Genomic DNA, 27,929 nt, shown 5'->3' with positions numbered 1-27,929 from the left:
AATGGAAAGGCTGAGCTTCTTAAGGGTGGGTATATATATCAATTTGTTTATTTCTAGGATTCCTACACTGCAAATACCCTAGGTTTAAATTTGCTACATAAATCTATCCACATCGCTTCCCACCCCCGTGTTATAAGAATCCAAGACCCAAGTTAGGCTACCAGAACACCTATGTGGAAGTGAGAAATGAGACCCTTGGGTGGGGTTTTGTGCAGATGATACTTAGAGCTTATTCAGGATGGCTTTATCTTAATTTCTTTTAAACAACCCTTTTGGTGTATTTAGTCAGATACATTAAGAACATGCCCTTTGATATGCAGAGGAGCTAAGACTATCATTTTCAAATAATTTCTAGTGAGAGTGTTGTATTGAAACCCAATTTGCATCAATCTTTGAAGATTTATGTTTCAGAAGCTTTGACTAAACAACACATGCCTTTATTCAATAACGACAACTAAATGCTCAAGCAACATGAAAGAGTTTGAGCAAACTGCCCCCGCCCAGTAGTGCTGGTTGGCTGCAGCTGTAAATGGAGTCAGCGCTTACCTCTCCCAGTACACTTGTGCTGATCTGCTCAAAGGGGTTCATCCAACAGTTTGTCTGTAGTCTATTGGACAAAGCCATAAAGCATTGATTTAAGGTTGCTGGAGTGCAATATATTCTTATTAATATTAAGTAAGCACATATTGAGTGCTTACTGTATGATGGAATTGTCCCTCAGCCTCACATGAATATTATTTCTCTTAAAACCTCACATATTTCCTTGTTATTCTCACTTTACAGATAAGGAGACTGAGAATTACGTCTTCTCTCTTTTGGGGGGAGCTCATTATCAATGACTTGAAGTTGTAAGGAAAAAGATATTGTTTCATCCTGAAAAAATATTTTTTTGAGAGTCAGCATTGAAGAGGGTGACCACTGAAGAAGGTGATCATTGTTCGAGTGAGATGAGCCCCAGGTTGTACGGAGTCAGCATCTCTGTCCTGGACACGGCCAGTGCAGAGCTTCGTAGTGGGTGAGGCGGCGCGGCCGCGCAGGGAACGCGGATGCCGTGCCGTTGGGCTGTGCTCAGGCCAGGTTTGGCTTTCCCTTAAGGACAGTGGACCATCATTGACAGATTTTAAGTAGGGGAGTGGGGTGCTCTTGTAGATCACTTTTGTATTGTAGAATGCTTGGAAACATTTAGAAGGCTCGGCAGGAGGTGATGTGATGAGTCAGAGTAGGGTGGCTGTGAGGTGTAGCAGTGTTCAATTTTTAAGTGGTTTTCAGTCCCAGGTTTGTGGCTGAGTAGCCGTGTCACTTTGGATGACACACTCAAGGAAGTGAAACAATTTAATCAATTAAAGAAGTGACGTACCAACTTCCCAGGACTGCTGTGGAGATCCAGTGATATAACGTGGCAGTGTGGTTCCCAGCAGAGTCAGTGCTGAGTGAGTGCCAGTGAGTACCTGGAAAAACAGGTGTGTGTGGTGGGGCTCGGTGACTGTGGAAATCTGGGCCCTGAAGGATGGGTCCAGTCACAACTGTGAGAGATGGGCCCGTGCTGGGAGAGGCAGGGAGACCTTGCCCCCCGACCAGGAGCCCTGGGCAGGCCTGCTATGGGAGGAGATCTGTGAAGTCAGGTCTTTGTGGAGTTGGAGGTGCCCTTGAGACATCTAAGTGCAATGTCACGAGCTCAAAGAGGAGGTCTGGGCCCGGGCTGTGCACTTTCCTATAATCTCAATCCCTGAGGACGCAGAGGTATTGATCACTGAACGTGAACTCATACTTTACAGGACAAGTGAATAGTAGTATCATCTCTGTCATCAAAGCTCAAGTCTCTTTATTCATCACTCATTTTGCTACTTGGGTACTTACAGGGCGGTTCTTCACTGCCCTCCCCTGGGCTCAGGCTCCACAGTAAAGAGCTGGTGAGCCTCCCTCTTTTCCAAAAGAAGACACATTTAGCTAGTAGCCTTCTATACCTCACCAGACGTAGAATTTTAGTTTGTTGTTTTAATTCTATTTTCTGTTGGCCATCTCCTGACAGGAGAGAAGTTTTACCTCATGGTCATGTTTCAACAAGCTGTTACAGAGAATTGCTGATCTGATCCATAGTGTATGTATTCTATTAACTTTGTAGAGTATTTCTCATTTGTCTGTCTTTGCCCTTTAATTTTGTATGCCACTTCAAGGCTCTATCCTATATGTGGCCTTATTTTTTTTAATTAAAAAATGTCTGATAGTTAAGAAAACAAAAGCAAAGAAAAAATGCACATGATATCTAAATTTAGAAAATATCTAGTGTGTTTCCTGCCTCGGCAATGGAGGGATATAGAAACTTGTTAAAACCTTCATTACACAAGTTCCTTAAAATATTGATTAAGAAATAAAACCTTCCTTCCTCATCTTTCAAGCTGCATAGCTCATTGTCAAGAAAGTGAGGGGAAATACTCAGAATCCAAGACAAACCAGAAAGGGATTCCAGGAAGTAAGCAAGCCTTAGAAGCGCTGGGGGGCCATTTGGCTCCTGAGCTGGGTTTCAGTTGCCCTGACAGGAGGGCATGAGGTGAGCCCCAGGCCTCTCACACTGCGAGTTGGATGACTAATCATATGTATGGCCAAGCAGATCCCGAGAAGCATGGTTTACTAAAGGGTGAACTAGGAAAAAAAATATTCCTCAAGGCAAGAAATTAAGAAAAGTCAATTTTGTTGGAAGAGGGGAAAAATAACAAATCGAAAGTAAGGATATAATTTAAAGCTGTTCTGGCATGAGAGTAACCACAAACTCCTGGCAGAAAAACACAGCTACTTCTGGAATGAGAAGATGTGTTTTGAATGGATCAGTGAACAGCCATTCCGAAAAAGGCCTCCAGAGTCTTGTGGATCAAGATACTGGACCGCAAACACCTCCCTTCCATGGTCTCATTTAAGTAACCAGAAAGGTTTTAAAGGAAATAAGCCATAATCATAGTTCTATTTATTGACATTACTATATGCTAGGAATTCAGAGGTGACTATGAAGTTGTCTCATCTTTTATGGACCTTACTTTCTCTTTGGGGAGACAAACTGACATAGTTGGGTAGCTTGGTGGAGGGAGGTGTTAGTCTGTTGCAATTAGCTAGGAAAGGAGGTTAAGAAATCAGTGAAGAGTGGCTGAACTTTTTACTTGAGGACAGTCTTGTTCAGTTGGCTTTTAATTGCAGGCTCAATGAGCTTTCACTGGAGGGAATAGTTCATATGGAGGATGCACTTAGCTCAGGCCTCTTTAGAATGGACAAGTGAACCTGGAGAAAAACAGTCAAATCTGTGCAGACATTGAAATTCACTTGAACATGCTCCATCCCTGAGCGAAAAATAGGACAAATATGTAGCATTTCTTGAGGACAGGGTAGTGGTTTTTAAGGTTCTGTAAGAATGAATCCCAGGGAACAGAGATGGCCAGTTGTCAAACTGTGAATTTGCTCTTTGGACGGTGTACCCACCAAGGGTATTGGATCTTTATAGACTTCCATTTCTCTTTAATACATGTCAGGTGATGTGGTCGTGTGCACAAGCATTTGGCACCTCGTCTAGGTGACTTTGGTTACCTGCCTAGAAGCGCAGGCACAGCTGCAGATGCGTCATATATCTTGCCACCCTTCCCGTTCCCTGGCTCCGTGATCAATGCAGAGTGGTTCCCTGTTGACCTGTCCGTCTCCTCTGTGACATCATAACCCATGAAAAGACCAGAGCGTATTAACTTGGCTTTGTTAAATTCAAAAGTACAGATCTAAAATGGAGTCAGATTTGTTCTTTCCTATTTAAGTAGTGCCATGGAGAAGGCACTTTGGGCAGCTTCTTATAGGGTCCAGGAGGCTTTCCCTCTCAGCCTCTGGGCGCCTCTATTGCAAACCCTTCATAGCTGTCTGGCTTACTGGAAAATCACTCCGACTGTTTTGCCCTGAATATGTGTTCTGTTTATAACTCATCCCTACACCTTGGAAAACAACTCAATAAAAACTCAGTGGGTTTTCCACCAACCATGGGCAGGAGTGAGGGATAGTATGTTATAATATTATTAAAAAAATAATAATAATAGAATACTTAAAACAGCGCTGGGCACATAGGAGAGAGTCAATAAATACTTCCTGGCTTAAATCAAAAGTGATGGCTCATCGATTCCATGGCTGCTGTATTTGCTGTTCTAGTTATTCCTTTGATCCATTACATTTTTTAACTGAAAAACAAATACATGCATATTGTTAAAAAAATTCAAACACAGCACTAAAATACACAAGTGAGAGAAGTTTTCCCTAATTCTCTGTTCTTTCAGCCCTCCCTGGAGATGCCACTGTTTACTATACTTTGTGTGATTTTCCAGATATGCTATGCACATTCCCCCCTATGTATGTAAATTCCCTTAAAGTTTTAGTTATATTTAACTTAAAGTGCTATAAACCCTGAAGTGGCTTCTTCCCCGGTAATAGAAAAGAACAAACCTGTCTCCATATTAGACCTGTTCCTTTGACTTTAATCCTGTGCTCTGCCTCCTAGGCTTCATCTTGCTTGTATAAAAATGTGCCTATAGCCTGAAATATACAGGAGAGCCTATTCTGAAGTCTCTGCCCTTTAAGGATATTTAACACATTTTCATTCATAAAAAGATTAAGAGGTTCAGAATAGAAAATAACGTTTGTTTTCGTGGAGGTTTACAGATTTGCCCAGCCAGGCAGGTAGCTGCAAGAACAAAGGATTCTAACAACAAATAATTCCTACACCAAGAAGTTTGCAACAACCAAGCACGTAGGAAAGGAGCATGAATTCTGACTTGGGTTGATGGTTTTCCAACATTAGTTTGCCATCTAGGTCTACAGAAACTTGCTATTCCATGCTCCAACACCTGGTCTCCCAAATTATTGGCCTGTCCTGCACTGAGGAGAATGAATTTGGACTCGGTAACACTCTTATCTACCTAGCAAGCTGGGCACTGGAACTGAGGGAAGCTCTCCCACACCCAGGGACCTACTGTGACCCCTTGATGTTTCCCCTATGGTGGGGTGTGGTTTACTAAGGAGGGATGGGGACTATGCACCAACAATCAGGCTGTCTGCTCCCTCTGGGGCTCTGATCTTGTACCACCCCGCTCCCCGCCAGCCCAACACCTGGGACAGTGGAGCTAAGGCAGAGATATTGCCTGTCTGTTTCCTAGCGTGTAAAAGGGGAAAATGTACTCTTCCCAAGGTAGATCTGAGCGACAACACCCGCGGGTGCTTGGTTCCCAGAGCAACAGGAAACCCAGTTCCGCGTGGGGGCAACGGGTGTGATCCCCATAGGGGTTCTGCAGAGGCCTCGGGTGAAGGGCTGGACCAGGGAGATAAATTTGGGCTGCGGGCCTTGAAGGGTTAGAGAAGGGTACAGAGGCAGGACTGCTGCCTGTTTCAGGGTGCGACCAGAGGTAAAGATTTATCTCTCCATCTCTGCTACTCCCCTCCCCCCCTCCAGATTACTCCCTTTTCTCTGCACCTCCTGTCCATCTGTCTACCTCCACTTTTCCCCTCCTCCTCCCATCTTCTCCCTCCCTCACTTCCCCAGCTTCTCTCACAGAACCCAGAGGATCGCTGACCCTCCTGCGCATGCGTAGTCAGTGCCAGCTGGACCGCGAATTGGAAGCCCCAACTGCGAGCCGAGGATCGGCCCCAAAGGCATCTCAGCTCTGTTGCCCGGTAGGCCTTTGGCTCCTGCCATGGGCCGGGGCCTCCGGCTGTAGAAGTACAAGGTGGGGGGCTCACCGGAAAGGTTCAGGCGGCTGCGGGAGGGCAGTCGGCGTGTCACAGCCCGTGAGGGCGCGAGTCAGCGTGTGTTCAGCTAAATTGCTCGGGCCAGGCCCCTCTGCCCCTCTGCCCCGGCCACAGCTACCCAGGGACAGGTGTGCACATGCCGCCTCTCGCCCCAGCCGGGCTCCCCTCAGTCCGCGACTGGCGTCCCCTTCCCCTCTCCCGCCCGCCAGTCCTCTCCTCCCGGGCTTCCTCTCCTCGGCCGCCGGCCCGTCCCCACCCATGGGCGGGCTGCGTCCCGGACGGGCGGGGTCTGCGGACCCGGACGGGGGCGGGCGGCAGGGGCTGGCCTCCGAGCGGGGCTGCAGCCCGCGTCCCCAACCCCCCTCTTTCCCTGCCCCGCAAACCGGGGCTGCCCTCGTCTCCCTTTCCTGCTCCCTGAGGACCAGCTCAGTGGTGTGGGCACTGCTTCTCAGGCTGAGAGCCTCAGGCTGTAACGCCCAGCTTCTCTTGGTGAAGTTGGCAAAAGGGAGCTTCAGTGCTGAGTGAGCTTCCGTCTCCTCACTTAGTGTTTCTGCCCCAGGTAATTTTCTTGAACACTTTCAGGTGTTATGATGGCTGTGCTTGTTAATGTCACGTGTTTTTATAGTGAGAGAGAGAGTTCTGTGTTGAAAGCAGGGTTTGGTTCAGTTAAAAATAAGCTGAATGCATGAGTCTGTGACATCCTCCAGGCTTCCCTCTCCCAGGGTGAAACGTGTGACCGTGGATTTTAGAAAGATAGTTACAGTCCCAAATAAGTCCAGCACAGCTAGTGTGTGTTAACAGAAACAGCACCACCAGAAGCTTTGGAGACCTAGGGACATTGCAATCCTAAAGAGCTCCTGGCACTGTTTGGTTTGTTTTGGTTTTTTGTTTTTCTTAAATTGTGTGGCAGACTAGTTGTATAGAGGGGAAAATAATTGTCAAGAAATTTTTTTTTCATATAACAGCTTTTTTGTGATATTGTTCACACACCATGAAGTCCATCCATTTAAATGGTACAATTCAGCAGCTTTTAGCATATTCACAGTGGTGAAACCATTATTATTCCAGAACGTTTTCATCACCTCAGAAATAACAGTGGAAATCAATGACCTATCCACTCCTCCCCAGTGGTGGTTCTAAAGAAGTTTCTTGGCTGTTCCTGACCATAAATTATCTTGTTACATTCCATGAAAAATCTGGTAGGTATTCTAATCAGAATTGCATTGAATCTATCAAAACAGGAAGAATTAATGTCTTTATGGCTTAAAATTCTTCTAAGCATGAATAAATCTGGGACCCTATATTTTCATCTGTCCAGAGCCTGGCCCTTGGGAAGTCCTCACTATTTGTTGGGCTTGTGAATGATGAGATTCTATACATCGTTAGTTGCAACTGTTGCCTTTCACAGGAGAGAAAAGTAACCTCAGTGAAGCAAGTGACTCTCTGTTGGTCAGAAAGAGTGACAGCCAGTGCTGGAGTGATCCAGTTGACTTGGTGCTTGCAACCAGAATTCTCCACCACCTACAGCTAAGGGGATTAGAGTTTTCTTTTATTTTTTCTTAATGGCGTTGCTTTTATTTTTACTTATTTTTTAAAATTATTTTTTATTGAAGTGTAGTCAATTTACAATGTTAGTTTCAGGTGTACAACAGAGATTCAGTTATAAACATATTCATATGTATATACATATGTTTTAGATTATTTTTAGTACAACTCATTACAAGAAATTGAATATAGTTCCCTGTGCTATATAGTAGGTCCTTCTCATTTATTTTATATTTATTAATTTGTATCTGTTAATCACCCCTTTCCTGCCTGCTAAACACAGTTTGCTTTCTATGTCCATGAGTCCATTTCTAGCAGCACCGTTTTTCCTAGTAATATATGCTAGTTGGCTGTTTTCAGTTTCAGTAATTCCATCTTATCTGTGGGCGCTTTTCTTCTGGTGGGCCTTTATGTGGTTTGCATATGTGGTAATAGAGATCTGTATTTGGGAGAACTCCAGGCCTAGTGTCATCCCTGGTATGGAGCACCCACTGAGCTGATGCTTGAACTGTGAAAAAAGCATAGTAAATGTTGGAATTTCCACTATGTTTGAGACTTCCAGGTTTCTATAATCTGTTTAGCCCACCTTAATATTGGCTGCACCCATACTGGGTAATTTGGTGGAACTTCATGGTATGGTGGTGTAGAGACAGGGAGTTGTATGCTTCTTCTCTTTCCTTTTTCTAACACTCATTCTCCTTGGACCCCGGATCCTCACCCAGAATTGCCCAGGGATGGTTTGGTGCTGCTCTGAGGCAATATCTGTTAATAAGGCACTTTCCTCATATCTTCTGAGCCTCTATTTGATTCTCTGCACAAAGAGGGCTTAGACTAGATAAGTACTTTTCAGTTTCTTTTTAAGCCATGTTTCCTTTGAGAAACAGAAAATGCAAATCTCTCCTCCCATTGTAACCCTTTAGATTTTGATAAGTCCTCCAAGAGTGACATAGCTGTTTGTGTAAAATGGATGTGATTGTGATTCCAGGTGGCACAGAAAAGACTCTTCAGTGATTTATTGCAAGGAGAGGGCAGGAAAGGGTCAGTATGTCACACTTTCTAGTGTGAGAACTGGAGCAGGGTCTTGGGTTTAAATACGGTGTCTGACGTGGCCTCTCTCTAAACTTGTACAATGTGATAAACCTCTCTCCCTCAGTTTCTTGATGTGTCAAGTTGGGGTGATAATATTTTAATGCTTTTGTGAAACATTATACACATAAGCCATTTGTGTCTTGGTAGAAACAAGACCTGCTAGGGAGTCAAGGATTTCTTTAAAAAAAAAAAAAAACTTGTCCATAGCACTCTGTGTGTATTTTGAAGTTTCTGGACAGTGAGAGTTGAGTTTAAAGTCCATTGTGGGACAGGTTGCCCATGGTTCTCTGTGCCCCAGATTGCCCCCTCCTCCCCAGTCCTCTTCCTCTCAGACCAGGATGAAGTTCCCTAGTAGATTTACACAGAGGTTTTGTGGAAATGGCTCTTCATTTTATTGTTTCACCAAGGAGGGCTGCCATCATGATCTCTGCGATCAGGTTTTGGTGACCTGAAGGCTATGCAATTGGGGGTTTCTATTTAATGAAAAGAAAAAAATTATGAATACAAATTTAGACCTAGGGTAGTTACAGAGTCACTTGGAAGTGGGGACCATTAGCTTTGTTTGCTTCAGGTGCAGTGGCCTCTGGCCACGAGGACCCATCCTCGTGCTCTGAAGTTGGAGGGACTAGTGGGTTCAGTGGGAAATTTAACTGAGTGTATCTCGTATGCTGGGCATTGTCCTATTTTTGCTGTGTGTTCCGTATTTTAGACAGTGAGCTCATTAACCTCAAAAGCATCTTTAAGAAACTAGAGTTTTATTTTAAGATGTAATGTAGATTCCCATGTAGTCATAAGAGATAATATGGAGAGGGCCTATGGACTCTTTGCCCAATTTTCCTAAATGGTTCCGTTCTTGCAAAGTTGGGGTACAATTCATTACTGACTCACTAACACTTTGAGGTTTGTATTATTGCCCTCATTTCTATTCATTATTTAACTGGGGCTTAGAGAAGCACACAGGTCTGCCCTGGTCACCCACATGGTAAATGTAGAGTCAAGTGGAATGTGGGCTTGGGATTTCCAGGAAGTACCATTATGATGGTCTGTGGCAGGGAGCAGCATTCACTTTGCTTGTTTATTCATTCATTCAACAAACACTAATTAAGTAACCTCAGTGGGTCAGATGCTTTCATAGCGTTATCTAATCTTTCAGCAGTACTGATGATCAGGTAATATTTTCTTTTTTAATCTGAGAAAATTAGCTCTTAGTATTTATACCCCCCCTAAAGGATATATAGCTCATAAAGGAGGGATAGTAAATCTGTACAGTCCCCCCTTTTTATGCAGGTGGTACCCTAGGCATTTTACATTTGCAAACTTCCATAATCCAGATATATTCTTGTACGTCAAGAATTTTTTTTTAATTGAAGTATAGTCAAGTTTACAATGTTGTGTCAATTACAAGGTGTTTTTCAACTTTGAATTAAAAAACGTTTTTTGATTAGGATAATTAGGTTTATTTATTTGTTTCATTTTTTAAAATGAGGTTCTGGGGATTGAACCCAGGACCTCGTACATGCTAAGCACGTGCTCTACCACTGAACTGTACCCTCCTCCCCAGGGCAAGTTTTCTTATCCATTATTCTACAGCTTAGGATTTCAAATAAATTGGAGGTGAAATCCAGATGTTTTGATCCCACTGTGGTTCTTTTGTTTATATTCTGCTGAAGCGGGTTTGGGAAAGCAGTTCCTTTGTTCATTTGTTTATTCAGCAGTTTTGAGCACTGATTTTGCATCAGGGTCTGGCTAGGTGCTTGGAAACAGAAAACAAGGAATGACCCTTCTCTGCAGGGTCAGGAAGCCTAGACCAAAAGCTAGGTAATGTGATCCGAGCTACGTTAGCCATGTGCAGACTCTGAGGACAAACTGTACCCCTGGCTTTGCTTGGACTTCCCTTGCCTTCTGGCTGGTACACACCAGGTCACCGCAACCCAGAGGTGCCTGCATCCCACAGCAAAGTATGAACCTCGATCTCCTCTCCCCTCTCGGCAGGGCCTGCAACATGAGCATCCCTGACTATGTGCAGTGTGCTGAGGACTTCAAGACCCTCCCCGTGGTGGTCCAAGCCGTTGGGATCATCTCAGAGGAGAATTTCTTTTGCATCTATAAGTGAATCCCCTTGGTGAGCCAGATCAGCCTGTTCGGCTCCCAGTTGGCACTCTTTATCCACTACAGGCACCATTATGCGCCCGAGAATGGGTGGAGCGAATTCCAGACCAACCGCAAGCTCGTGGGCCTTGTCACCATTAGCGACTGCCTCTTGGCTAAGGCCTTCGATAAGCTCCACGTGCAGAGGAACTGTATGGCACCTCGCTTAATCACTCTCAGCTCTTTGTCTTTGTGCTGCATGGGGAGGTAGCCGAGCAGACAAGCACCGACGTGTCTTTCAATCTACGAGGGCTGCAGGGTGGTGAAGAGGATCAAGGATTTCCCTGAGTCACTCTTCATCTTGCTAAAGTCTAAGTGGCTGGATAGGGCCCTCAACAATTCTGGGGACAAGATCCCCCTCCTCTGCATCCTGTTTGAGAAGGAGGACTTCATGGGACTGGACACAGACTGAAAGTAAGTTTACCTGTCGGCCCATCCACCCTGGCTCTTTGCCGTTTTGCTTCCCTACATCCAGAAAGGGATCAGGAAGGAAGAGGGCTGTCTTGTAGCGAAGGGTGGAGGGAGGTGCAGCCCTCCGGTTTACAGACACTTAAAAGTGAATCCACTTTTGTTTCAGAGAGATCCTTTTAAGGTTAGTGTGGACACATCCTCCTGCTTTTCAGCCAGGAACCCTGGTGGGACCCTTGGAGTTGCTGTCCAATAGGTTAGACACAGCCACTGATGCTAGGAGCGCTGGAGAGTAGGCTGGTCTGTGCTGAGATGTGCTGTAGGTCAAATGCACATCAGATGCTGAGACTTGTCAAGGAAAAAGAATGTAAACTATCTTGTTACTTTCTATATTGATTACATGTCAAAATCATAGTATTTTACATACAGTAGAACAGTAATATCTGTTCTTAAAATCAGTTTCTAGTATTTGTTTTTTGTTTGTTTGTTTACAGTTTTAAATATGGCAACTGGGAAACTTTCTTTAAATGGCTCTCATTTCTTTTCAGTTGTGCATCCTGTCCTGGGACAGTCTCATACCTTTGCTTATAGATGAGACGCTGAATCCCGAGACGCAGAACGAGGAGCTGGTTGAGCTGGGGGTGGAGCCGGTGTCTCCTGCCTCCCAGGTCCAGCACCTGCACGGCTCAGGCCCTCTCTTCCTGCCCAACAGCCACCATGCCAAGTTAGGACATCAGAAACACCGCCAGGGACTTCTGAATGAACTCCTTTCGCAGGGAAAGTTTTGTCACGGAGTATGGGACAGAGCAGGGAAATGTTCCTCCTCACTTTGTCCCTGTGATTAAGTCAACGGCCCCGCTTTGCCACGGAAGTGCAGACGAGCCTTCTGGGCTGCCTACCCCCCCCCGTTCTGCTCTGTTTCCCCGTGTGTCCATCGTGCTGTCCCTCGGGCAGAAGAGTGTGAGATGCCTTTGCCGAGAAGTGGTCCCCCTTTGCTGGGGAGAGTGAGGGAAGTTCTGTCCCCCCGGCCTACGGCCTCGGGCCTTGAGTCCGAAGAGCGCTGATGGCGGTCCCACAGGTGACGGTCGTAGGACCTGGCACGTGCTGCCGGGTCGGCTGTGAAGGCGGTGCTCTGTGTTTCTTGAACTTACTTAAGATCAGATCCTACTTTCTGGTTGTTGGTAAGTTGGAGGAGAAGATGCCAGAGAATTGATAAAATGAATGTAGAGACCAGCCCTGTGAGTGATAGGAACAGGGGACCTGAGTCCCACCTGTGTGAGGTGCCTACCGGGATCTGGACAAATTTTCTGTTCCTCCCAGACATACCTCTATGGCTTACGGAAGGGGCAAGTCATGTTGTGGCCATGATCTGTACTTGTCCTAACAGGGCCCTGTGATCTACATGTCCGCAGTCCCCTTCTGCTCCTTGGAGATGTGGTGTCAGGTTTAGGAGCCTGGGCACTTCTGAGGGCATAGCTGCCAGCACCGTGCTAAACCAAGGCTGGCTCGGTTCACCTCACATGTCACCACGTGCTGAGCCCCCAGGCATAAGTCAAGGTAGGTACATCGGTGCAATATAAGCAGGGACCACCTTTTCCCCCTGGACAGACTGGTGAGTGAGCAGTGGAAGCCCGGAGCCTTGCCCCAGGCCCCTGGCCAGTGCCTATTCTTTTGTCATAGGAGGCACTGTTGACATTTTTGTTCAGTAACTGCTTGGCTCTGAGTCTACAGACCCACCAGAGAAGGCCAGCTTTTTTTTGCCTTTTGAAGTCTACCCTTGGGATTTGGTGGAGTAGCTGGATGTGTGCTTAGCCCATAGTGGTTGAAACTGTCCCCATTGTTTACCCAGAACCTCGTGTACCAGGCATGGCTCCCGGCATCAAAATACAGCAGCGCATTAAACCTTCCTCCTAGTGGGTTTTTTCTGTTCTGGTACCATAAGGGCTTAGCCAGCATCTTAACGTCAGTGAGTTAACGCGGCCAGTGAGCTCGAGTCAAGCACGTTCTCTTCCAGTCACTTTTACTCCATTGTTGCTTTTGCTATTCCACAGTCATTAATTTTTTAAACAATGCTTTCGTTTAGGACCAGAGCCTAATTCTCTCCTTCTGCACTTGGTGGAAGTGAGCCTGAAATGCGACCACAATTTGTAGCTCAAAAGCTGCCTAGACGCATGTAGGTGGAGTTTTGTTTTGGGGCGCTGAACACGTTGGGGTCCCCCAGCAGCGCCGCTCCCCACAGGCCCCTGCCTTCCCTGGAGCAGGAAGTGAGGGTGGGTCTCACCGTCCCTGCGTCCCTGGCCTCACACACTCACGTAAATTCTTGTACATGCTGTCAAACACATTTTTGTTCTTGTGTTTTTCTAATTTTCTCTTGTTCCTCTTTTCATTTTTCCTCATTCCTCTTTTCTCTTGTACTGCCCAGTGAGCATTTTGTTGCTTCTGAAAATGTGGGCTGTGCACACCCTGCATTGGGAATAGCCAGATTGCACTCCGTAATGTCTCCATCGCTTTAAAAAGCAAAAACTTAACAGCTGCCTTTATCCATGTGTTATCCTAGTAGTCTTTTTATTTTCTAAATTTGTGGAATATTTGCTTTGTTAGCACATCACCCACTGGTGTTTGATAGCTGTTAAAATCCCTGCTTTGAGGGACCTGTTTCGTCCTTCTTATATTTGGTGACAAATGCGCCCTTATTAAATTTGTTTGATTGTTTTGAAGAAGTGAGACGCGAATTGATTTAGGCGGCTGCTGAGGGATACTTTTCATGGAGTATTTAAACTTGGAAAGTCAAAGACTGCAGCATCTTGCTCGATTCCTGCTTTTCCACAAACGTGCTCGGCACGCGGTTCCTTGCTGTCGTTGTGTGACGTGCGTGATGGCGCTTCCTGGCCGGTGGTCACTGGTGAGAAAGTGGCTGTTCGGGGGTGAGCAGCTGCAGGGGAAGCTGTTGGAGGAAGCAGTTAGTATTTTTTTCTTTTTGCATTCAACTTACCCGTGCCATTTACTTTACTTTGCCTCCATAAAGGGGCAGAAGTGGGTCTAAAATCCATGCCACTATTTTGTTCCCTTTACGAGGGTGGTTTTTCTGAGTATGAGGACAACATGGCCTTCTCCTAAGTAGCTGGCTCACCTGGATCTGTTGGGCACAGGGACTGCTAAAAGGACCGTAGCTTCCTCTATTCTCCAGCCAGTGGGCTTTCAGAGCCGGGTTTGTGGTTTGCCTCAGCAGCCGTACAGACCTCCCTGCCCCGGCCTTTACTTTTAACCCATTATGGCATTAAATAGCTGAATCCGTTTTTGTTGCAGCTGACGCCCTCCACTGACGGCCGTGTCGTTAGTTTGTGGTAGTCAGTCTCCAACACCCCAGTCAACCGTGAAGGAAGATGATTTGGCCGACCTAGGACTTTGGATTCTCACCCTAACCATGGTTCATCTCATCCGGTGGAAGGGTTTGGCCACCACCACCATGCTGACTATGAGGCCTTGTTTCTCCTTTCATGCTCTGGTCCAAATGTGGACACTTCATTTTTCACTGAATTTGTCTCGCTTGAGGCAGGCCAGAATATCTGAATGAGTCCATCACATTCTGGGTGGGGAACAGAACAGAAGTAAGTGTCGCAAGTAGATGGAGTCTAGGCTGTCCGGGTTGGCAAAAGCAGGCTGGGATCTGTGATGGCTGGGCTGTGCCCTGGACACAGGCTTTTCCTGTGGCTCCCGAGAGCCCAGGAGTTGGAGTGAGGACAGCCTTCCCTGGGTTCCCACATCCTCATCTGCTCACTGGCAATTGTTTCTGCTAATTAGGAGCTCCCTCAGACCTCGGGCCCTTTAAAGCTAAGACCACGGGAGAAACTTGAGTCCCTTCTCCTGGTCCTGCTTTGTGAGAATCCATTGCCTTCTGAGGTGACCCGTGGCAGGAGATGCCTCCCCTTCCAGGGAGCACCCTACAGAGCACTGTTAGTCACTGCACCATGCTGTGAGCTTGTGGGGTTACGGCCATGGTCCCTGCAGAACCACACTTGAGATGGGCTTAGTGACGGAAATAACAGGACTGATTCCAGGGCAGAGCCGGGGGGAGGGAACATTGGAAATTGAATGTGACGTTAGACACATAGGTGGGTGCTGGGGCTGTTACTAAAATGGGGAGTCTAGGAGGTACCTGCCAGGAATCGAATTCCAGAGTAAATGGTGGACATGAGACATTTTTAAGATGCCATTTGTCATCCAAGTTAGGACTTCAATGAGGCACTCGTGTCTATGAGACGGGCTCAGGTGAAGGAGCCGGACTAGAGATACACGTTGGGAGTCGTCATTCTTAGCTGGTGTTCACAGCCTTGCATGTGAATTAGATCATCTCGAGGGCTGCAGACTGAGGCTGAGGGGGGTCAGGGCTTTGCCTGGGTTGGAGGAAAGCCCAGACCATGCAGCTTTGGTGTGTCTGTCAGCAGCGTTTGGGATTTTCACTCTAATGCCGTTTATCTTTAAGGGGCCAGGGGGTGGGCATGGCCAGCCTGGAAGAAATCTGAAGGGAGGGTCTTGGCCACATGTGTGTCTTGGGAAGTTGCAGAGGCTGCAGGGTCCGGAAGAGGAGACTCCTCAGAAGCTGGAGTTGGAGTGGGGAGTGGGGAGAAGGTAATCACACTCACCTGTGAGGGAGGGAGGCCTAGGGAGACCACATCCTACCGGACTCGCTTTCCCATGAACAGAAGTCAATCATTCAGAGTATCTGAGGTGAGAAGGGATGGGCAGCTGGAGGGGAGGCAACCTGGATAATGCTTGGTGCTTGGAAAGTTTTGGAATACTCTCCCTGAAAAATAGAGTTAAAAATACCCAGACTCTTAAGAACATTGTTAGTGACTTGGGAGGAGGCAGTTGTTTTTCTGGCCTCCTAAGGGTAAGGCATGTTTCCAGGGATAAACGGAAGATACAGGCAGTCTGCTCCGGGGGCTTGATCCTTACCGGGGGAACAGTGCAAGGTTAAAGAGGGAGAAGGGCAGCGGAGGGAAACTAGCCAGGCCCCGTGTCAGGTACCAGTCGGCCGCCCTACTTGCGTTTTGCATTCACATCCATGCCTCCCAGGTGGGCGGTGGCAGCCCCCTTTTGCAGATTGGGAAGCCTTCTCAGAGGGGTTAAGGAATTGATCCATTTAGCGGCCAGTAAATGCTGTAGCAGGATTCAAGCAGGGCCGTGTCAGAATTCAAGAGCATGTTCTCTCTATTTCCAGTACTTCCCTGTTATACCTGGAATGGTGAATTGGGTCAGTTTTGGAGCCTTTCAGAAAAAGTATGATTTATGTGCCTCAGGAATGTTTCACAAAGCTCAGTGTTCTTTGATGGTTCTGAAGCACGCAGTGCTTTTCGCCCCACAGAGGTAAGGTCTAACTCCTTTGTCGGTGACGTGGTTGCAAATGATGTACAGGTGCAAAACCACACTTCGCAGCTTCTGAAGGGAAACTCTCCAATTCTCCCTTGGTCGGCTTTCTTCCACGGATGTAACTGTGCTGCAGCATAGGCGTGAGCTTTCTGTATGGAGTGAGGGTTTAATATCCAAAGTTAGCATAAAATGGTCAGATGAAGAAAATCGATGTTGACAATTTATTTTTGGGTTTCATTAGTCAAGATATACTATCAGTTAATGGCCCATATAGCAAATGAAATTGAGTACAGGACATTGCATTTCTTACTTTCTATTTAGAGTTCTCTTACAGAATAATTTTGCCTGCTTTGGAACATCAGCTCCATAACTCACGGCACCTATCAGTGTGTTGGTGTGATTGCATTTACAGAGTGAATGTAATCTGGGCTTCCTCAGCCCCAAACACTTCAGTGCAGAATCACGGGCTGTAGACGTCTGTTAGTCACGCAAATACTTCTAAAATTATATGATGCCAGAAAAGAAAGAAGAGAGAGAGAGAGAGATTGCCTTTATCAAAGTTCCTTTCAGTTCTAACTGCAAACTGTTGTTGAGCAGCTCTGGTTTCCTTTGGATATGAATATATACATTTCTTTGCATGTAACCTAGGTTTTGGACTAGAACACCAAGTTCTTGCTGTCCGCAAGCCACAAAAATAGTAGCCAAATTGCACACGTGTGAAATAGTTTATACTTTTTTCTGAGAAAGTATCCTTGAATTTGGGACTTGGGCTGTGATTTTTGCTTTTTGCTTCCCCCACCCCTCTTGTAATCTCTCACTCCTTCCCACGTGGCCCCCAAGAGTTTGTGGTCTCAAAGGAGCGGGTACCCTGTTGGTCACCATGTACTGCTGCTATAGATAGAGCCCAGACAAGACCTAAAGGACATTATCAGAGAGGACTTCCTGGAAGAAATGGGCTGTACATTCAGTTGTGAGGACAGAGTAAGAGTCAGCCAAGAGAAGGAGTCAAGAATGTGGCTCAGGTCGCAGGTGCAGCCCGGGCAGAGGCCTGGAGGCTTTTGGCGTGGGGACCCGGGGAGAGTGCCCTGTGTGGTCCAGGGTGGAGGGAGCCCCTGCTGGGGAGGACACTGGAGAGAGTCCGGGGTGTAGGGCTTTGGAAGAATTTGAGTTTTCCTAGAAGTGACACAGTAGGCAGTGAAGGGTGTCAACAGAAAGTGATCCTCAGGAAAGGTACTTCTGGTTTTGTTTCTGATATTCTACAGAGAGAAGGGTCGGAACGGGCGAGAGCAGGTATGTCTGTCACTTTGAGAACCACCCCGTCATTCATTTATTCATAACACGCGCGCTTCTGTGTGTCGTGGGGAGAGAGGGTGTAGCCACATTAGTAAGCAAAATGTATTTGCTTCTTGAGAGCTTAGCATTGTCAGAAGTTGACTTAGCCTAGAATGTTCTAGGAACAGAGGAACAAATTGTGGAGGTTGGAGGGAGGGAAGGCTTCCTTGGGAAACAGTCAAAATGAGCCTGGAGGCAAGTGGGAAGTAAGAGCAGGTCAGGGGGCCCCTGAGATCACTGGGGACCTGTGTACTGAGGTGAGTGAGGGCGAGCAGAGTCAGTGGTGGGGCTAGAACTCTACCAGGGAGCCTCTGGAGGGCTTGAAGTGGGGTTGACGTAATCAAATTTGTGATTTGGGAAGGCTGCCATGGCTCTGTGTCTGTGTGTAGTGGGGAAGAGAGGGAGGGTGCCACCAACTGGGGGATCATTAGAAGACCATTCACAGGCTGGGATATGGGCATCGGGGCTGCTTGGGGACGGCAGGGGCAGTGTGCTTGCCGGCTTTCCTTATGGGGTGCTTGTTAGCGGGGCCGCCCTAGAGGCACCATGTGGCTGGAAAAAAAGTGATGGAGGCCACCACGTGGACTTTCCTCTTCTCTCCTTCCCTGCCTAGTGTGATGATCTTAGCTCAGCCAACATATGGACCTGAAGAGCTAATTTCCAGGGTTTCCCAGGACTTTGTTGAGCTCGTTCGAGTGAGATCTGATAGGATTTAGGTTTGTGTTCAGATCTGGATGTTCACTTAGCTAGAAACGTCCTGTCGTTTCGATTTCCATAGGGGTTTTTATTCTTGACATAGATTGCTTTCTTGGTGAGAGGAAATTTAATACAGCTGTTGTCTTTTCCAAAAATAATCATATCTTTTAAGAACTTTAATATTCAAAAGAATAGGAATATATAAAATTTTTAAAGTAAGTCTTTGGTGTAGTTTCTTTGCTTTCTGAGCTAATGTGGAGTTAGAGCCTTTGCATTAACTAATAGCACATCCTTGTCAGTATTTAAAGAGCTGTTAGTGAGCGCCCCAGGCCCCACCTCTCAAAGAATCGTTAAAGTTTGCTCTGAAATAGTGAGGTCATAAAGGTCTTCTTTGCAGAAATCGAACGGTTTATAATACGCAGCATTGCTCCATTTATAAAATAATAATAAGTTCAAAATTAAGAAAGTGGAGGATAATTGATTTTTTTTAAAGCCAAAACATAAACTTTCTTGTGCTAATGTTCCAACTGGAATGTTGAAAAGAAAACTCCTACTGCAATATCATCTACGTGGTATACATATATGAGTTTGACGTCTGAAAAGTAACTGCGCAGTGGTTTTCGAAGTCAGGAGCATTCCAGCTCGGTTATTGGCAGTGATGATTTTCAATGGAACAGCCTAAATTTGCCTTCTTAGCTTTTTTTTTTTTTTTTTTTGTAGTGAGAGGGTTGAGTAGTGCTTTTCCAGCATGATTTTAGGGCAATTTGAGGGCAGATGTCGTGTACCAGCAGTGAGATATTTCCATGCATTTTATTTTCTGGACATCACCAGGGCACATGTGGGGTTTGTGCCTGCAGGCTGGAATGCTGCAGGATTCCCTGATCCATCACCGTTATGTCTTGGAGCTGCTCCGGTCAGTGAATGATTTTCTGTGGCTTGGAGATAATGTGGTCTGATGGAGATGTGCAGTTAAAATGCTATTACTTGAAATAAGAGTAACCTAGAACATTGCTCTAACAATAAAGGATGAGGGAGGAGAATTGGCTGAGCTGTTTGCAGTGGGGGGTCTTCTAAGGTGACTCCCTCACCGTGACTCCTGCCAATATCCGCCCCAGCCCTGCACGGTAGTCCTGCCGAAGCAAGCAAGCACTTTGCTCAAAAACGCACTGAATTTCCTTGTGCTTCTCTTTGTTGGCTTTTTTCTGAAAGCACATTTTACCCTTTGCTTAAATGCCATCCATGCTAGTCACCTCTTACACTCATTCTTCTGGACCTCGTCCATACATAGCTGCTGAATGAATGAACAGAATGTAGTATCTCCATGTAGTGGAACATTATTCACACGTAAGAGTGAATAAAAAAGAAAAAAAAAGAGGAAAATGAAAAATGCCACCTGTTTTGGGAAGTCCACCCTGACTGTTCAACCCACCCTTTTCCCTTTGAAACCACATCACTTATGCTCCTCTCTACTGTTTTTGATAGTACTTACCACCTTCTAATAATCTTTAACATTTTCAAAAAAAAAAAGAAAGAGATGCTGATACTACTTCAAAATGGACAAGTCTTGATAACAGCATGTTAAGTGAAAGGAAGCAGACACAAACGGCCACATATTGTTGATTTCAGTGATCTGAAATGCCCAGAAAAGGCACATGCAGAGGCAGAGAGCAGGTGATGGTTGCACGGGGCTGGGTTGAGGGGGATTAGGGAGTGACTGCTAGTGATAGGGGGATTCTTTTGGGGTGATGAAGTGTTCTGGAAATAGATGGTGGTGAGGGCTGCACAACCGTGAGTGCGCAGAAGACTGCTGAGCGCTGTCTCTGGGACTGCCTGTTGTAGGGCGGCTTTATTTTGTTCTCACCCTGCAATGTGAAGAGTCACCTTCTGCTGAGGCCGTTCTACTCCTGTGAGTGGTGAGGCTCAGAGACTTTGTAGAGTCATGTTTCTTTTTTCCCCCTGGCTGAGTGTAGGCAAAAAAATTTAAGCCTCAGAAAGTGCTCCATCTGCAGAAATGTCTTTTAGTTTTGCATGGTGTAAAAACCTTGAGAGCTTTTAATCGTTGAGGCCAGTCTGTGGGGGTAAATAGCCCATGAAGCCTGGGTGAGCCCGGGAATAGCCGCGCTTCCCTCCCAGACACGGGTGGGGATTTCACCCCCGTTCAGGCAGTGAAGGACCCAGACCCGTGAGCGGAGTTGACAGTCGTGAATATTTACCTGTATCTGCTGCTTCATCTTGGATATTAATTTCAAGCTGAGTCAGTTTGCGGCAGCAGCCTCATCCTACATCAGGAATTTATAGTATCTGCTCTTTGGGGTGAAGACCTGACAGATTGCCTTGAATTAATATCTCAGATTCCTTTGTCAAAAGCAGAACAGCAGAAATACAGACGTCCTTTAATGCCAGTGTGACCTGGAACGGGTTTAGTCTCTGTGCCTCAGTGGCCTTATCTGTGGGTGGTGAAGATGAAAACAGTGCGCCCCTCAGAGGGGCTGGTGAGGGGGGAATGAGAAGCACAAATGGAGGACTTAACACTAGATGCTCATGAATGACCGAATTTAGTGCTCTCAGCCTGGTGAGGCCTCAGTTGCAGAGATGTCAGAACAGAGCATTCCTAGCCGGAGCTTGATCCGTGATGGCAGCTGTTATGATCAGTATCACCACTGTGCATTATCAGGTAATTTTAAGACTTGGTTATATGAATTCATGAATAATGTTAAAAGACTAGACATCTCAGATCCAGTTTACATAGTCCTCAAGATTTCTTCTGAGAAATGGGTGGTTTCTTCCCCATCTTAAATCTTAGATGAGTCTCTAAAAAATTCTGTATTCCTCCATCTTTTTGCTTTAATTCTCCATTTCTTAAAAAACAAAGTTTTTAAATGGAGTTAATGGGGACTGAACTGAGTGCCTCCTGCATGCTAAGCACATACTCTCCCAAATGAGGTATAATCTCCTCCATGACTTTTTTTCAAATTTACCTTCTTAGTTTACAGAGGTCTGAGGCCTCTAATTCTTTTTTTGGAGACTTGTCCATGAACCTGTAAATCTATAATTAATGGACAAAATTTGGTTTATTTAAAAAATCAATAGAATATTGTGCAATCCATCCAAAAAGAAATGCTCATTGACTTAAAATGTTTCTCCTTTAAGGTGATTTCTCCTTTGTGGTCTAGCTTAATTTATTAACAGGCATCCTCATCATCATAATGACCAAACTCGCTGTGAGTGGACACCTACCTAAGGCTAAAATGCTTTCCTCATGTTTTAATTCATAGCAGGTGTTTGAGGGTAGGTATCAGTGTCTCCATTTTTGCAGCTGAGCGATTGAGACTTGGGCAGCTTGTCCCAAATTACACGCAGCTGGCGGTGGCTAGCTTGGTGCTGGAACCCAGGCTGTACAGGATGCATTCTTAATTACTCCTCTAATCAGCCTCCCGTTAAGTGGTTACCCGAACTCCTGTGATTCCATAAATGGCCGATTTTAGTGATCTCAGCCTGATGAGGCCTTCAAAGGAGAGACACCATTGAGAAGGTGAGACAGAGGGCAGAAATTAAAATTGTTCATTTTCACAAATTTTTAATTCTCAGGTAATTACTTAAAAAGTTAATTTTTTTTATTTTAGTGCTCTGTAAGCACTAAAAACAAAACATTAAAAATAATTATAGTGCAAAAGAGAAGTGGGCTCTGAAAGTCCAACCACTGCTAATGATGTTACTTGTTTTTCTCTAGTGGCCCTTATTGACAGAAATACTTACAGAAAGACTGAATTGGTTTTATGTAGTCTTAATATGGAATAAAAGATTGTCAGTGAATATTGAAAGTAAAGTCTTTACTCTTTTCTTTCCTGTTGATGAATATGTAAGTTGTTTTCATGGCTTAACTACATTTCCTCATTTGTGAAATTTGAGTAAAATCGTTTAACTTGTCTGACTGTGAGAGTTAGACGCCTTGTATACAAAGAACCCAAGAGGTGCTTAATAAAAGTGTGCTGTCATAATGACAGATATTTTAGAAGGATCAACTCTGAATACTAAAGAGTGTCGCTTCTTTCTGATGCATATTCAATATGTATATATATGATATATTTGAATATGGTTTAAAGTAACAAGGATTCATTTTTTTGTTGTTGTAGTATGAAGTTTTATTGAAATCTGTATCATTCTAGTGAGACAGGGACTAGTTAAATTGCCTTCATCAGATGACCTTGAAGATTATTTACACAGAATATGTATTGTTACAAATCAGAATTTATGTTGCCGTGTAACCATCCACTCAGACATTTAAATTCGTGGGATTCTGACCAGATCCATTAAGTTTAGTAAAATCCAAATTGATCATTTTCAGGGAATAAGCTCCTCTCTTTTGTGATTAAAGAAAATTTTGATTTTTTTTCCTGCATTCTTAACAGGTTTAAAATATCAAAACTTTGATTTGACATGTCACTTTTTTAATAGAGAGAAAAAATCTCATGCTGTTTTATTATGTAAATAAATGTTTTTGTATGGCAACAACCTTGTATGATATCCTGGCTCTTTGAGAAGTATTTTGCAAGATACTTAGATAACCTAGTGTTGGAAACATACAAACGTGAATTTTATGAATATAGGCCTAGTACAGATCTGTTGGTTTTTGTTACAGTGCAAGACATGAGGCATAGGAGAGCTTTGCTGCTGATTGCCAGTACAGATCCCATGTCTCAGTTTCCCCTCCTGTAAAATGAAGTGGCTGAACTGGATTCTTTCCTCTTCTAAGATGAGTTTCCATGAGCCTATGTCTTATGTTTATATTCAGGAGTATTAGCAATATCAGATTAAATACTGAATATCCCTCCCTTCCCCCGAATCAAAGTGCAGCATGTGCTACATAAGCGTTTATTTATCTGATTCTCGTTACTGATCCTACAGGCAATTTTTGTGTTGCATCTTTCCCGGTAACCTGGAAGGTCATTTTAACCATAGGTGGCACTGTTGCACCTTCTTACAGTCTTAACTTTCCTGTTTGTAAAAGAAGGCTTAAACAACGTTATTTTATTTTGGTTTATTTGCTTAATGCTTCAGAATAGCCCAATGTCCATTATGTCTGTCTAACTGGAAAAGTTATTCTGCTTATATCTTAGATTTATTCTGTCATCTCACTGTGAACATTTCAGACTTGCTGTGCAAACAATGGCAAAATCGAGCTTTTCTTCTAGTGTTAGAAACCAGTGAGCCGGGATTTTATGAAAGAGCTAGAATCGGCATCTGGAGGACCTTAAAAGTGAAAAGTGTATTGAGTTCCCTGAGTTTTGACCCCGCCGCTGTGTGTTAATTGGTGGTTGGAGATTTGGTACATATAAGAAGGGGTGTAATTTTTTGACTTTGGTTTGCCTGCACGCGCTGCCACTGAGCCACTTGAGCCTGAGTCAGTTCGTTTTGAGTTTTTCCCTCGTCTGTGAGATGGGGACATTCGTATATGATTTGTAGAATTGTGAGAATTAGAAATTATGTGCAGTGTTTACCACAGTGGGTATGTCAAGAGTGCTCATAATCTTTAGCTGGTGTTTTGTGTGAAGCCATCATTTGAGAGTCTTTGGCAATTACTAAGAAACAGGAAAATAAGAAGAGATGGTTTTATGATGAAAGATATTTGAGGAGGTTCCATACTTCCTATACACATAATTTAGCATCAGCAGAATCAGAACTGTTACACAGTCACCCTGAACCAAAGTTAAGCCACAGAATTATTTGTTACTTCATATATTTTGGGGCTTAAGGAGATCCAATACTTACACACATGTTGTCTCCAGCAGCCAACTGAGAGATGACACAAAAGAGTAGACAGGCGATAAATGTCTTCTTTGTTACTGATGAAGCCAAGTTCTCCATGAACTTCAAGGCTGTGGGAAAATGCGTGTCATGATACTGTGTACCAGAAGTAGAGACTCACCCTGTCCCATGTAGCTCTGGGCCACAGCGAGCCTTCCCTTGAGAGGACCTGCCCCTTCATGCACAGGGCTTTCCTGCCATGGAGCTGAGCATCCCGCGTGCTTCCCAATGGTGACCAACACTGGAGTGAAAGGAAGGGTTTCACATGCCCTGCTTGTCTCCCCGGACTCACACCTCACTCTGTTAGTGTAATGAGTGCTAGCTGTGGGCCAGGGGTGTGAAGGAAGAAGCACTCTCCATGGCCCAGAGGAGTGGTTAGGAAGCATCCCCTCCCTCAGTTTAAACAGGTGGTTGGATGGAAAATAAGGGTGCTCCCCAAGAGTTTATAAAAGGAGAAATAAGGATTTTATTTGGGACTTAGTTTAGCCAGGAAACACATTAGATGATTAGAGGGGAGACTTGTATATCACTTTGATATTAAGTTGACATTTGTTGAACACCCAAAATATGCTACATTGTTTTCTGAGAGTTTTACAGAAATGAATCCTTCAATCTTCTCAACAAGCGAGTAAGGAAGGTTTGATTGTTATCCCAGTTTTACAGTGTGGAAATTGAGGCACACAGAGGGTAATTAAGTTGGCAAAATCACAGAAATAGTAAGTTGCAGAGCTGGTATTTAAACCCTGGCTGCCTGGTTTTGAGGCTCCCAGAGATGGGCTTTTGGTGTTTAACATTATCAGCATCCCTGAATCTTTGTACATCTGTGCATCTGTTAGCCTAGAAAGGACAGGTAAAGGAGAGTTACACAGTTGCTCATAGTCATGTCTTGGCCACTGTCCACGGAGAGTGCACCGTGATTGGCGTTAATTGTCTTCTGGGCAGTAGATCTGTTTGTATAATAGATATTTAGTCCATTGAGTTAATCTAGAAACCCTTTCTGCTCCGTTTCTGTCCATGCTTGCCATGTGACTGCCTGCCCGTGATTGGGCCATGGAGGAGAAAATGTACTCATGGTTGAACTCTGATATTTCAGTCTGGTTCATAGATCCACGTCTTCTGTTACATTAATAAGTTAAGTTTCTGGTTTTCTTGCATCAGTGTCTCATGAGTTTGGTTAATGTGAAACCAGTCCATGGAAGCCCAGGGGTGATGACGGTATAATTTCTGAGCACGTTGTGGCACTGCTACCCGTGCAGACGTGGCTGGAGTTTGTCCAGCTTCCTCACTGATTTTCCCCAACAGCAGGGTCCTCTCCCACCCCTGGATGTGAGGTTGGGAGCTCTCTGACTAGGCCAGTCAGAGGCCGAGTCCGCCAATCAGAAAATGATGAAGTACCTGAAAGTGGGTTTAATAGAAGACAAGGGCTTCCAGGTAGTCAGATGGGCTGTTCGAATCCATTTGTTGAAAAGCTGTCCACTGTCTGTGGTTGAGCTGCTTCTTTGCTGTTGAAAATTCTGGAGTAGATGAAGGGATTTTAAAAAGCAGAAAGGAGTGATTTTAGGTGGTACGTCCACACCGGTGAGACGTGATGGATGACCGCCTGTGTGAGGCATAGACAGAGTCTACAAACTTCATAAAACAGCTTTAAAAGCTCTGCCATCTGAATACACTTCATATGGGGTCCAGATCATCACTGGTCACGCTGTGAGGGCAAGTAACTGATGATGGCAGAAAGGACACGGAGGCATCAAAAAGGTCTCAGTCATGTTCCCTCTTTAAAGGATGGGGCACAGTGTAATATATTTGAGCTGGTTTTTCACTGAACAATTTTTAGTGTTTTCTGGGACTCCCCAGTGCCCCAAGGTTCCATGCAGCTGGGTGTCCCCTCAGTGCAGCTCTGTCAGCACTTGCCCTGGGCTGATGCGGTGTCACGGGGAGCAGGACAGTCAGCGTCCCCGGCTCCTCCGAGCTCCGTCTCCTCATCCGCAGAGCCGGGTTTCTCATCCGTGTCTACTTAGTAGGGTTGCTGAGAATCACACTTGATGCTTCAGGTGTGACTTGTGGTTGTCTCTGTGATTGACATATAGTTAATATTTGATAGAAACACTTGTTTTTTTAGTATAATTGTAGCACCTAGATTGTAGTGGTTTTTAGTCTGCATTTTTTATAACTTTATTCTTATTTTTAAATATGCATTTATTTTTATTTATTTTTTTGGAGGTACTGGGGACTGAAGCCAGGACATTGTGCATGCTAAGCAGGTGCTCTACAACTGAGTAATACACACCCTTCTTTTCTGTGCTTGAAAATATATATTGCTATACACAAAATAGCTCTTAAGCACCATCATGGGACCTAGTCACTGTATAGACAATTGAAGACGTATGCTATTTCAATAGGAATAAATGTTGTTGAGACATACATTTCTGAATCTGTTAATGTGCTTAAAAACGATCATAGGTAGTGATAAACACGAATCTTTGATCCAGTACTTCTTAGGGTCTGTTTTGCCATCAAGGGTAATTACATTCTACAGAGAAGGCTAATTGGGTCTCTTTGATATTTGGATGGTCTAGCAGATGATGAAGGCTTTCAAAAGCTGACAGTTTTGTATTTTAAATTAACTACAAAGTTATCTTCTACAAGTTGTAGATACTAAGCTTGGGAAGTGCCCAGTAATCCAGGGGGTATGTGTCTGTGTCTGTGTCTGTGTGAACGTTTGTGTGTGTGATTTCAGGAAGGTAGAAAGAAATACCATATAGACTTCTGATACCTTTCTCCTCCATTTCAAGGTGTTGGCATGTATTTACACTAATAAATTGATATTCTGTTGTCATTTGGCATATTGGGAATAGGACTTTCTCATACTTGTTTCAGAAGGGTTAGGGAGCATGAGCTTAGGAAATGGGAGGAGATAGAGGCAGGGAGGTTCTTTAAACTTTGTGCAGAATGAGAAACAGTAACTTTTCTCTTTTCTTCTAAAGCAAACTGGCACTGAATTTTAACATACTATTACTCAGAATTGCTTTTCTGATCAGATACAAGTACCTCAGATTTTTTAAGGCAACATGAATGATGAAATGTGTTTTAGCAGTTATCTTTAAAAGTAGTTTTATTTTTCAAGTAAAAGGCTATAGCCTGTTCTTTCTTCCAGCAGTACAAGAAATTCTCATTGTTCTGTCTACATGATCTATGTGCTTAGTTTCTTTTCTTTTTTTTTCTTTAAGTGCTTGTTTCATTGTGGTTTGAATGAATGTTTAAAATTTCTGGATTTTGATCTATAGAACATGCTGATTTATCAGAACTGTTAAAAACCTGATTGTTCACTGCTCCTTGTTTGGTGGGGCACCCTATTGATATCTGTTGTCTGTTAAAGAGGGAAATTCTTCCTCTAGTCTGCAGATCATTAAGTGAATGGTTTACAGCATGCCTTTAAAATTATTTGAATGCATTGAACATGTTTGTCCAGTGAATTTTAAATTGACTCATTGTAATGACTTTGCTTTGATTCTGTGGCTTTTGCTCCTCTCCACAAGAATTTGAATTCTCTGTTGCATTTTGTATACATGTTCTTAACAGGGGAAGAAATATTGCATTTTTTACAGAGGTGGGTTTTCCTATCCTCTCTGAATGCCTTCTAAAATTGATACAATAAAAATCAGTTATTGCAGTGCATAAATATTTCATAAATTATTTTTTGGCATAATCAGAAACAATGACCAAGAATGATAATAGAAAATACGAAAACCTTCCTTCCTTTGAAGAATAGAAATCAG

General features: G+C 44.4%; 1 protein-coding gene across 5 annotated transcripts in view; it reads left to right on the top strand.

The window, feature by feature from the left end:
* The window catches only part of LOC140693107 (trafficking protein particle complex subunit 9-like), a 101,785-nt gene that overhangs the window by 39,858 nt on the left and 33,998 nt on the right, over positions 1-27,929 (top strand). For 2 of the 5 annotated variants that reach the window (XR_012068769.1, XR_012068767.1), the window contains one exon: positions 10,387-10,621. The exons of the other annotated variants lie outside the window; for them this stretch is intronic. The gene's annotated coding sequence lies outside the window, so the exon portion shown is untranslated. Of the gene's footprint in view, positions 1-10,386; positions 10,622-27,929 lie in introns of those variants that run through there. 5 annotated transcript variants of the gene reach the window in all.

Source organism: Vicugna pacos, unplaced genomic scaffold (assembly GCF_048564905.1).
Source record: "Vicugna pacos unplaced genomic scaffold, VicPac4 scaffold_19, whole genome shotgun sequence".
Classification (NCBI taxonomy): domain Eukaryota; kingdom Metazoa; phylum Chordata; class Mammalia; order Artiodactyla; family Camelidae; genus Vicugna; species Vicugna pacos.
This window is presented reverse-complemented; position numbering and strand designations above follow the sequence as displayed.